Source organism: Carcharhinus amblyrhynchos, chromosome 2, assembly GCF_965287045.1.
Source record: "Carcharhinus amblyrhynchos chromosome 2, sCarAmb.v2.hapA, whole genome shotgun sequence".
NCBI classification, from domain to species: domain Eukaryota; kingdom Metazoa; phylum Chordata; class Chondrichthyes; order Carcharhiniformes; family Carcharhinidae; genus Carcharhinus; species Carcharhinus amblyrhynchos.
The window spans coordinates 36,608,618-36,620,718 of NC_137325.1; positions in this window are offsets into that span (position 1 = coordinate 36,608,618).

Consider the following 12,101-nt stretch of genomic DNA (forward strand, 5'->3'; position numbering starts at 1 on the left):
CTTCAAGCTTCCTCCATTTGTATAAATGTTCTTGCGTTCCGAGTCTAAGTAACTAAATCCACAATGTGTCCACACAATTCCTTATGAGTGATTGATGCCATTATAGCACAAAGACACAACATGGTGTTCAGTGGTGGTCAGTGTGGCAGCAAGATTAAGTACAGGTACAACATAGTGAACTATGGACCTTGGATCATGCTACTTCGTACAGAACAACCCTTGATGTTCTGGTCAGATCACAATGAGTTCACAATGTCAGAGGGTGTTGAAATTGCAGTGTGGTGACTGCACAGAAATGACAGTGCTGAGATGATGCTCAAGTACACTCAAGTCAATGGTGCAGAATCATAGAGTCCCTACAGTGCAGCAGGAGGCCATTCAGCCCACCAAGCCTTCACTGAGCACAATCCTACCCAGGCCCAATTCCCATAATCCCACATATTTACCCTGCTACTCCCCTGACACTAAGTAAATTTAGCATGTCAAATCAACCTAACACACACTTTGGACAGTGGGAGGAAACCCACAACAGACACGGGGAGAAAGTGCAAACTCCACAGACAATGATCCGAGGCCGGAATTGAACCTGGGTCCCTGGTGCTGTGAGGCAGCAGTGCTAGCCATTGAGCCACCTCCACTGGGCCTTGAGCAGCACCAAGAGGTAAGGCCAGAGGAGGCAGGGCCTATTGGGGAAGAACAGTCGGTGGGGCTGGGGGTCCTGCTGCCACCCTGCACTGGGATCATTGGCAGAGGGAGGGAGGATGGCGATTGGGGCTGGCCATCGGGTTGGGGGGGTTAAGGCTGGTCATTGGAGGGGGGGAGAGCGGGTCTCTCGGGGGAACCAGTGGGCGGGCCTGGATTGTCGGGGGGGGGGGGCTACTGGGAGATCAGGGCTGGCTGAGGTGTGGGGGGGACACATAGGGACTGGCCTGGGGTGGTCCAGGAGGCCAGCGATCAGAAGGTGGAGGGGGGGTTGGCGGAAGGCCAGCATTGGGAGGTTGCGGTAAATGCCAACACTCAGGCTGATCAGTGATTTTGAGGACAGTAATGTAGGGTTACTGCACATGTGCCGATCTCCACTCTGACAGATTGGTGCATATGCAGTGGCCCGCTCAGCGCTATGCTGTTGGCCTCTTGAGTGGGAATAGACCTTGCTCCCAGATTTCCAGAATGAATGACACTAGGGTACTCTATGAAGCATTATATGCTGTATACTTGCAAGAAAATGCAAGTCAGAGATTCATTCTGGAAATCATGCTCAAAAAAGCAGGATTTACTCCTACTAGTTTTTTTGGGAGAATCCCAGCCATGAACTAGACTGGAAGACTATGTAGAATCAAGTTAAATTTCTGGATTCATTGAATAGAGTTGATGTCAGTTTGACATAGTAAGCTTGTTAAAGCCATGGACTACTTTGTCAGCAGTACAGTGATTTTTCAAATTCAAAAAAATAGACAGAATTTATGAGTTGGTGATCACATCCTCTCCCATGGATGCATTCCAGAAAGATCTGCTATACAAGTACAAATGGAAAGTATTGAAGAGCTACTCAAGGACAGCGGTAAGTACAAAGAGATCCTCACAGGTCATCGAAGCTTATAGATCCTAAGCACAGCTCCATTACGACACCCAGACCTAGGAAGGCATGCGGAAGATGTGGCCTTCTTCATGTGCCAAGGAAATGTCCAGCTTTTCACCAATTCTACAAAGCATGTGACAGAAAGGACCATTGGCAGTGACAGTGCACGAGAGACAAGGCTGGTGCAGCTACAAAGAGCTATGCACTGATGCAAACAGACCATACACACTGGGTACCTTCAGGCAATAAGAATGACCATCCTGTATCTCATCGGAAACATGCACAAGGAATGAGTGATAAAACAGGAAATGGTGATGATGTGTATGATGAGAAGAAGAGCGGTGAACACATGTTTCACACCGACAATTTCATAGAAAAATTAGAAGCTGTCATACTCAGCAAAGCGGTTTACCGAGATCCAGGTAACCCACCTGAACATTTGGTAACTATTTATTATTAACTAAGATTGATACAGAGGCAGGTGCTAAAATATTACTACCATGGATTTTAAAAGATATCTATCCACAAACATGGATGGTCAAATATGGCGAAACCTTCTACTATGTGACTTTCAGAGTACAACGATTCACTTGTTGCACATTATTGTCCATAGTCCTGGAGTGTAAATACAATCAATGCTCCTGGATGTCAGAGATGTTCTACATCATGGAGACTGAAGCCCAGTGATTGTAGGTCTACTGCCATGCTATGACCTCTTTCAATGGAATCAGTCAGATCTTACGTGGCAGAATAACCACAGAAACAACTATCACCTCAGTTCACAACCTAACATCAAAATATATAACATCAAACTATATAACAACATTGGCAGTTTCAAGGGAGCTATATACTTGCAAGAGAATGCAAGTCAGTCAACATCAATTTGCAAGACAAATTAAAGGTCAATCTAAACAAAAGAGAAATATGGAATCATTGGAAGAACACAACAGCACACAGACTGATGCAGCTCAATACCATACAAAAAAGAATGGATTATTGAGAGTACAACCACAATCCATGATGTTCAACCACAGCTTTGAAACATTGTCCTTACAAAATATTCACATTAAAAGAGTTAAATCCAAGATTTTCAGGCGCAAAATTCTTCTTGAAGATTAATGCCAAACATGGCTACCAGTCAGTATGTCCTGCAGAGAAGTCCCAACGTTTCTTACTCCATTCATATGATACCTTCCTGTTAGCCAGGATCTCTTTCAAGTTCAGATGGATCGCAATACATGCACTGTACCAAGATGCATCTATATTACAATTTACATAGCTGTTAAGTGTAGAATGAAGCAAGAACGTGACCATAATATCTATTTATCAATGCAAATGACATTTAATGAAAGATTGGTGTTCAAAAATCTGAAAAGATCCATTGATGTGCAGCAGATCAATTTCTTCAGTTCTATTTATTCTGGTGCTAGAATATGTCACGATCCAAGTAAATTACTAAAACCATGCCAACTCCTCCAGATAAGAACAATCTTTGAAAATGTCTTTAATTTCTTGCCTCCAACAACTTCATCACTCACACATGGCATAGATTGAATGAGAAGACCCACAAGAGTGATGGCCTATTGGCCAGGTATGAAAGATGACATTGGAGTTGTCAACATGAAGTTGACATGAGGCATGTCAAGAGCGTTTGCCAAGTCAATCCAAATAACCATTGATTCCATATGAGGTTTGTTTCCAACCTTGGTCCAAAATCAAATTCCAACTCTTGCATGTCCGTGGCACTGACTTCATTGTCATTGTCAACAACTTTATCAAAGACCCAAAAGGCAACAATTGCACAATACGTCAAGTACAATTGTTGCACATATGCTTGTGTGCTATTTCAGCTTAGTGGTGTGCCCAGAGCGATCATTCTGGATAATAATCTGCAATATATTGTTACGGTTCAGGTCAGAAACTCCAAAGTATTTTATGCAGCCCACCTGGATCATAAATTTTACATCTTGAAGTTGGCTAGGACAAGCATGCTGTGTTTCACTTCAAGTAAGATTCAAATAACCCACTAGGGAGCTTTTGTCAAACAAAGTTTATTTAAGAATATAGTTAACATGTAAGAACTTTTATCAATTACAAACAAGAAACCAAAACAACCATTTACTATATATGACCCTTAATAAATATATCTAATGTGTTCCAATCAAAACCAAAACCTTCCATAGACAAAACCTTTTTAAATAAGTTCTACACAGCAAAGACTAGTGCTCGTGTGATACTGGAAATTGAGTCCTTTAGTTTAAGTCTGCAATCTCTGGATAGACTCAGAACAGTTTGAAATCATAACTGCTTCCCAGACCAGGGAGACTTTCTGGTCAAGCCACCAACAGCAGATTTTCGACTTCAGGAAGGCTTTCAGCTGAACAGCAGAATTTCCCAAAACCAAGGAGAGAGACAGAGAGCTTATACAGGTCAATAAAATGAATGAAGGACATAGATAAGGTAAATAGATAGTCAACACCTTTTCCCAAAGGTAGGGGAGTCTAAAACTAGAGGGTCCAGAGGGGCAATTTTTTCACACACAGGATGGTGAGGCTTAGGGGTGATCTTATAGAGACCTATAAGATAATGTTTTCAGTCTAATGTCCATTCCCTTCTAAACTAAAACACTGCTGCCTGCCAAAAACTGAAAATGAAACCTTGAATTCTCTAGGAAGGAAGAAAACCAGACTAGAACTCATGTTCTTCCTCCTAATAATGCAGGGCCATAAAATCAATCTCAGAGTAAACATAAACAAACCCCATTTAAGCAACTGAAGTAGCAATAAAAGGACATCGTTAGTTAAGCTGGTAACAAATGACATCAGCTGTGGCTGTGAGCTACGAAAACACAAACTGTGAGAGCTGCAGAGATCATGATTTAAAAAAAACTTTCTTAAAGTTCACGAATATCACAGTATTGATGAGCAAATTCAGGATATGTGGAAGAAGTGGAAAATCAATAACGCCAATTATTCTCCTCTTTACCCTAGATTTAATGACTTAGTGGAATAAACGATTAGAGTAATTGAGGTTTACAGCATGGAAATAGGCCCTTCGGCCTGACTTTCCATGCCACCTAGTTTTTAACCATTTAGCTATTCCTAATTGCCTGTGTTTGGCCCATATCCCTCTATACCCATCTTACACATGTAACTGTCTAATACTTTTTAAAAGACAAAATTGTACCTGCCTCTCCTACTACCTCTGGCAGCTTGTTCCAGATACTCAGCATCCTCTATGTGAAAAAACTGCCCCTCTGGATACTTCTGTATCTCCCTCTTCTAACCTTAAACCTATGCCCTCTAGTTTTAGACTTCCCTACTTTTGGGAAAAAATATTGACTAGCTGATCTATGGCCCTCATTATTTTATAGACCTCTATAAGATCTCAGCCTCCTACACCCCAGAGAAAGAAAGTCCCAGTCTATCCAGCCTCTCTTTTATAACTCAAACCATCAAATCCTGGTAGCATCCTAGTAAATCTTTTCTGCACTCTTTCTAGATTAATAATATCCTTTGTATAATAGGGTGACCAGAACTGCACACGGTATTTCCAAGTGTGGCCTTACCAATGTCTTGGATAACTTCAACAAGACGTCCCAACTCCTGTATTCAGTGTTCTAACCAATGAAACCAAACATGCCGAATGTCTTCTTCACCACTCTGTCCACCTCTGACTCCACTTTCAAGGAGCTGTGAATCTGTATCCCGAGATCTCTTTGTTCTGTAACTTTCCCCCATGCCCTACCATTAACAGACTAAATCCTACCCTGGTTCAATCTACCAAAATGCATCACCTCATACTTATCGAAATTAAACTCCATCTGCCATTCATCAGATGGCCCAGTTGATTAAGATCCTGTTGCAGTCCAAGATAATCTTTCTCACTGCCCACTATGACACCAATCTTGGTGTCATCTGAACTTACTAACCATATGTCCTATATTCTCATCCAAGTCATTAATATAAATGACAAATAACAGTGGACCCAGTACCGATCCCTGTGGCACACCCCTTGTCACAAGTCTCCAGTTTGAAAAGCAACTCTCTACAACCATCCTCTGGCTTCTGTCATCAAGCCAGTCTTGTATCCATTTAGCTACCTCACCCTGGATCCCATGAGATTTAGCCTTATGCAACAACCTACCATGTCAAAAGCCTTGCTGAAGTTTGTGTAGACAACATCAACTGCACTGTCCTCATCTTTCGAAGGGTTACCCCTTCAAAAAACTCAATCAAATTTGTGAGACATGACCTCCACTCACAAAGTCATGTTGACTGTCCCTAATCAGTTCTTGCATCTCTAAATGCCTGTAGATTCTGGGTCTCAAAATACTTTCGAACAACTTACCCATCATAGATGTGAGACTCACTGGTCTGTGGTTCCCAGGCTTTTCCCTGCAGCCCTTCTTAAACAAAGGTACAACGTTTGCCACCCCCCAATCTTCAGGCACCTCAACGGTGACTATTGATGATTCAAATATCTCTGCTTGGGGACCCGCAATTTCCTCTCTAGTTTGCAAGCAAACACAACAGCGTCTGCCTTTTTGGGCTTCCTGTCTGCAACTAGTAATGATTGAGGCCATTAAATAGGCATTCATTTCCCACTTAGTAGCCTCAATTGGTGGGCTAGATAGGCTGTTCATGAGCTTTCCCACCCAGACTTAATTGGAGCAGAGGCAGGAATGCGGTGAGGATGGCTATCCAACACACTCCTACCCAATTAAGTGTCCCTCACCTCCAAGTTCTCCTGGGGAAGCATTCAATTAACCTCATGTTAATCCTTCCAGCTATCACTGTGGTGTATCCATTTCAGTAGAAACTGAGTTCAAATCAAATGATTAAGATATTTTCAACTTGGCACACCACAGTCACCAATTTAGCCTGCAACACCCATCTGTCATTCATGTCATATTTGGAACCTGGACAAAATTATGATTAGGAATGTAAAAGTGTCAGTTTGGTTCAGTCCTCAAAATCATAAAATGCTACAAGACAGGAGGTCAGTCAGCATTTTTACCTGTGCTGATCTCAATGATTGGTGGGTGAGGGGCTCAGGGGTTCATGACCCACATCCACAAGCTCGGGACAGAACACTGAACGTAAGCACACAGAGACAAAAGAGGAACAGGGTCAGGTCAGATTATAATGCTGCCTCTGGGGCCACACGATATCCACTTCTTGTCACATTTTTATAATGATACAAAGGCACCAATCATTTATAAGAGATTGTGAAAATATGTTTCTGCCTGCCCACTTTGGTAACCTGCATGCTCAGTTGATCAGATCCCAGGGATTGAGTTAGTCTGAGGGTCAGGAGAGTAGGTGTTTTAAAGGGCCTTGGACTCTTTAGGGAATTCTGGTTCAGTGTCTGATTCAGGTGCTAGCACACCTGGAGAGTTCCAGCTTGTATTGCTAGATGCTTTGGGTTGGCATGGCAACATGCTCCTGAATTTGGGCCAGACTTTCAGGGCTTGAATAATAGGAAGGTAGCAGGTTGGATCCAAAACCGGCTCAATGACAGGAAGCAAGGTAATTGTCGATAGATGATTTTGCAAATGGAAAATGGTTTCCAGTGGCGTTCCACAGGGCACAGTCTTGGGGCCCTTGCTGTTTGTTGTGTATGTTAATGATTTAGACTTAAATGTTGAGGGTATGATTGGGAAGTTTGCAGATGACATAAGAGTTGATAGTGAAGAGGATAGATGTTGTCTTCAGAAAGATATCAGTGGCTTGGCTAAGTGGGCAGAGAAGTGGACAACGGAATTCAACCTAGAAAAGTATGAAGTAGTGCAGTTGAGAAGTGCAACCAAAGCAAGAGAATATTCAATAAATCAGAAGAGATTGCAAGGATTTGAGGAAATGAAAGACCTTGGAAAGCATGTCCACGGTCATTAAAAGTTGCTGAAATGGCAGGGAAGATGGCCAAGAAACCATAAGGAATGCTTCCCTTTATTGAATGAGGTATTGAATAAAAAAGAAGAGACGTGATTTTGAAACTTTTATTTAAAACGCTGGTAAGGCCACAGCTGGAATTTTGTTTTCAATTCTGTTCACCATGTTACAGGAAAGATATAATTGCTCTAAAGAGAGTGCAGAGGAGGTTTACAAGAATGTTGCCAGGGCTTGAAAGTTGGTGCTATGAGAAGAGATTGGATAGGCAAGAGTTGTTTTCCTTAGAACTGAGGAGATTGAGGGGTGACCTAATTGAGGTATACAAATTTATGAAGGGCCCAGACAGGGTAGACAGAAAAGACCTGTTTCCCCCTAGCTAGGGGGTCAATTACCAGAGGGCATTGAATTAAGGTGATTGGTAGAAAGATTGGAGGGGACATGAGGAAAACTATTTTCATCCAGAGGATGGTGGGAGTCTGGAATTCACGGCTAAGTTGGTTGTTGAGGCTGAAAAGCTCAACTCATGTAAAAGATACTTGGATCTACATCTAGAGTGCAGTAATCTGCAAGTCTATGGGCCAGGTGTGGAAAGTAGGATTAATATGAGTGGCTTTTTCTTTTGTTTTCTTTTTGGCCAGTGCAGACACAACTGGCTGAAAGTCCTCATTCTGCACCCTAACTTTTTTATGGTTCTATTGAAGATGGCCTTCTGGCAAGGGCCTTTCAAGCATCCATACCGGGTATGATTACAGTGCTGTAGTCTGGTGGAAACTTGTAGATCAGTTTAAATAGGATAGGTTAACAATGTCCTGTCACTTTGTGGATGAACGTGGGGTCCAATCTGGTTGGGGTCTCCCTGGTGATTGGCTGTGAGGTAGCTTTTGTGTCTTTTGGGATATCACTGCCTCTGGCACATGTTGTACCTCCGATGGCTATTCAACCAGGCAAGGCATCATACTCGCCCTTTTTGGGCCAATTTGGGAACTTGTCTGGTCCATATTTAAACCTACCATAAAGCTACTGACTAGGCTGAACAATGGCTTCCAACCTGGGGCCCTAATTGGGAATGTGCACTCTCTAGAATCATAGAATCATAGAACCCTACAGTGGAGAAAGAGGCCCTTAGGCTCATCGAGTCTGCACCGACCATAATCCCACTCAAGCCCTACCCCCATATCCCTACATATTATACCCATTAATCCCTCTAACCTACGCATCCGTAGACACTAAGGGGCAATTTCTTAGCATGTCCAATCAACCTAATCCGCATATCTTTGGACTGTGGAAGGAAACTGGAGGAAACCCACATAGACACGAGGAAAATGTGCAAACTCTACACAGACAGTGACCTGAGCCAGGAATCGAACCCAAGACCCTGGAGCTGTGAAGCAGCAATGCTCTAGGTTGTTCCAATTCACTTGGAACCTTTCTGCCCTCAAATGGAGGTATAGTTTCAGCTACACCCCATTCTGGCTTTTCATCTGGGAGAGGCATCACACTCCGTATCTGCTGCCTGCCCATTGGTTTTAGAATGCCTTTTATCCGTATTTAATGGCAAAAAGATGTTCATTTGGTACACTTTAGGCATGCACTTACTCTTTTCCTTTCTGGGTTTAATAATCTGCCTTCCTCCAGACTCTTTGGCTATGTGGGGCATCTCATCATTATTAACTTCCCTGCTTTTGGACTTCTCTGGTTCCTATTTAACTCGGTGATTTCAAATTCTAGGTGTTTTCTCTGAACTGCTTTTAATTTTACCTTTGGCTTTGGCTTTGGCTTTGACACCTTGGAGCTGTTCTCACTCAAGGTCTGTGGTATCATGGCCCTTTTAAGTGGCGATCCCTGAGGGCCACATGATCAGGCCAGACCCTATGGAATGTCGAGGTGGGAAACCGAGCCAATCTGGTGCACAGGGACATTTCCTAGATCAGGGAGGGTCCATAATTGAAGCTAGGAAGGAGTGAAGTTAGTGCCTTCAGACCCTTGTTTGTAAATAATTATACATCAATGGTAATAAAGCCTTTTATACTTTGAGCCATTTTGAGTCGCCCTCAATTTATTGCACTGGCGACAAGGAAAATCTTTCAATAGTCATCAGGATTCAGGATATGCAGTTAGGGGGTGGAGACATGAGTGTCGATATTACAAAGAAGCAAGGTACATACGCTCATTAAAATGCCTTTGTTTAGCAAGATTGAACCATTTGATCAGAAGTGGAAAACTGGGGACAGTATATCAAAAGGCTGTGTTGCTTCTTTGCACAGTAAGAAGTCTCACAACACCAGGTTAAAGTCCAACAGGTTTATTTGGTAGCCATGGTTGCTAGCTTTTGGGGCTTTGCCCCTTTGTCAGGTGAGTAGGGAGATCTGATCGCAAACAGAGCATATAAAGGCACACACTTACTTTACAGAATACTGATTAGAATGTGAGTCTTTACAGCTAATCAAGTCTTAAAGGTGCAGACAATGTGAATGGAGATAGCATTAAGCATAGGTTAAAGAGATGTGTAGTGTCTCCAGACAGGACAGTAAGTGAGATGTTGCAAGCCCAGGCAAGTCATGGGGGTTACAGATAGTGTGACATGAACCCAAGATCCCTGTTGAGGCCGTCCTCATGTGTGCAGAACTTGGCTATCAGTTTCTGTTCAGCGACTCTGCACTGTCATATGTCGTGAAGGCCGCCTTGGAGAATGTTTACCTGAAGATCAGAGGCTGAATCACCCGGCAAGACTGTACTCTCCCTGTTGGCGAACACTGCAGCGGTCACAGGAACTTGGCCTCTGATCTTCAGGTAAACGTTCTCCAAGGCGGCCTTCATGACATGTGACAGCGCAGAATTGCTGAGCAGAAACTGATAGCCAAGTTCCGCACACATGAGGACGGCCACAACAGGGATCTTGGGCTCATGTCACACTATTTGTAACCCCCATGACTCACCTGGGCTTGCAACATCTCACTTACTGTCCTGTCTGGGGACAATACACATCTCTTTAACCTATGCTTAATGCTATCTCCAGTCACATTGTCTGACCTTTAAGACTTGATTAGTTGTAAAAACTTGCATTCTAATCAATATTCTGTAAACTGAGTATGTGCCTTTATATGCTCTGTTTGTGATCAGAACTCCCCACTCACCTGACAAAGGGGCAAAGCCCTGAAAGCTAGTGGCTTTTGCTACCAAATAAACCTGTTGGTCTTTAACCTGGTGTTGTGAGACTTCTTACTGTGTAATCTCCACATCATTACTTCTTTGTAGCCAAAGAAATTACAGGAGAGGAAAAGTGAAAGGTTATTCTGCTCAGTCTGTGGTCCACAGACTTATAGCTTAGTGAGAAGTTTAACATCACTTGATACTCCAGACACAAAGGCTGGAATTCTCTGGCTGTTCATAACTCACCACCACTGCCAGCCAGAATGGTGAATTTGTCACTAAGCCAAATCTCCGTTCACTGCAGCAAGGCAGGAGAGTCCCAGCTGTGGGTGAGGTCGGTGAATTCGCCCCAAACTTCTTTGACCAGTTGAATTGGTGAGGAAATGAGAGTCCTTTGCGCCGGTCTTTTTGGTGAACCTTGCACTGAAATTTTACGGCACTCGGTCACTTGTCTTGACAATGGGAGTTTTGCACTGATACAGGGGAGGGGAGGGCATTGTCACCCCCCCCCACATGACATGGGTTGCCAGTATCAGGGCATCAGGACCCTCCTGATGGGTCGGCTGCCCAACTTGCCCTGCCCCCCCAACACCATCTGTGACCCAACCCTGCCTGCTCATCCCCCCCCCCTCCCCCCCCCACCTCCCGCATGACCAGCCCCCTACATAGTTTACAGTTTCCCTCTAACATTAAGACATTAAGGATTGAGTGGCCTGCGTTTTGGAACATTACCATGGACATGTTCACATTTCAGTGTGGGTAGGAGGAATCTGTTCTTCACAGGGCAAAACTCCAGAAACTCTCCGCATGTTTGTCTGGCTTAAACATGCATGGCACCGTGCCCTCCAAAGACTAAGTTTCTGCAGCGAGAGTCATTCCTGCTCTGCTGCGCTACACATTGTGGCATTCCTTGGGGGAGTAGTCATGTGTAGCCTTGCTAGACTAACTGTCTTACCACCCAATCCCCAGCATTCAGATCTGGAATGGCCAATATGCTGCAATGAGAATACATCAGCCTCTGTGAGTTTTCCTTACAGGCTGCGGGGGTGGGGGGGCCTCAGCACCCTTTTCTCATGTTTTCTTTTCTGAGTTGGTAGCTAGTTGTTATCATGCCAAGATACATGTTCCATCTTTGGTTACAATTACGTAAGTTATGAATTTGTGAGTCTTAGAAGTGTAAAGGTAATCTGCTGATACACCTAGGTGTTCTGTTGGTAACCTTGGCTGGAGATTTCTTTAACTGCTCAGTGTAATTTGTGGGATTGTCCTTCCTGGTTGGTTGCATTTGGGATCTTGTCCAAGATGCAATAGGACCGCATGGTGATTGAGGAGTCAATGGATTGGATTCATTCTCAGTTATGTCTCACTATGCTGATATGTGTACCTTGGTTCTGAACAAATTGCTGTCTGCTCCCTTGACTGCCACATCAGTTTTGTGGAATCCTGGGTGCAAATTTGTCCCCACTTAAAATTAAACA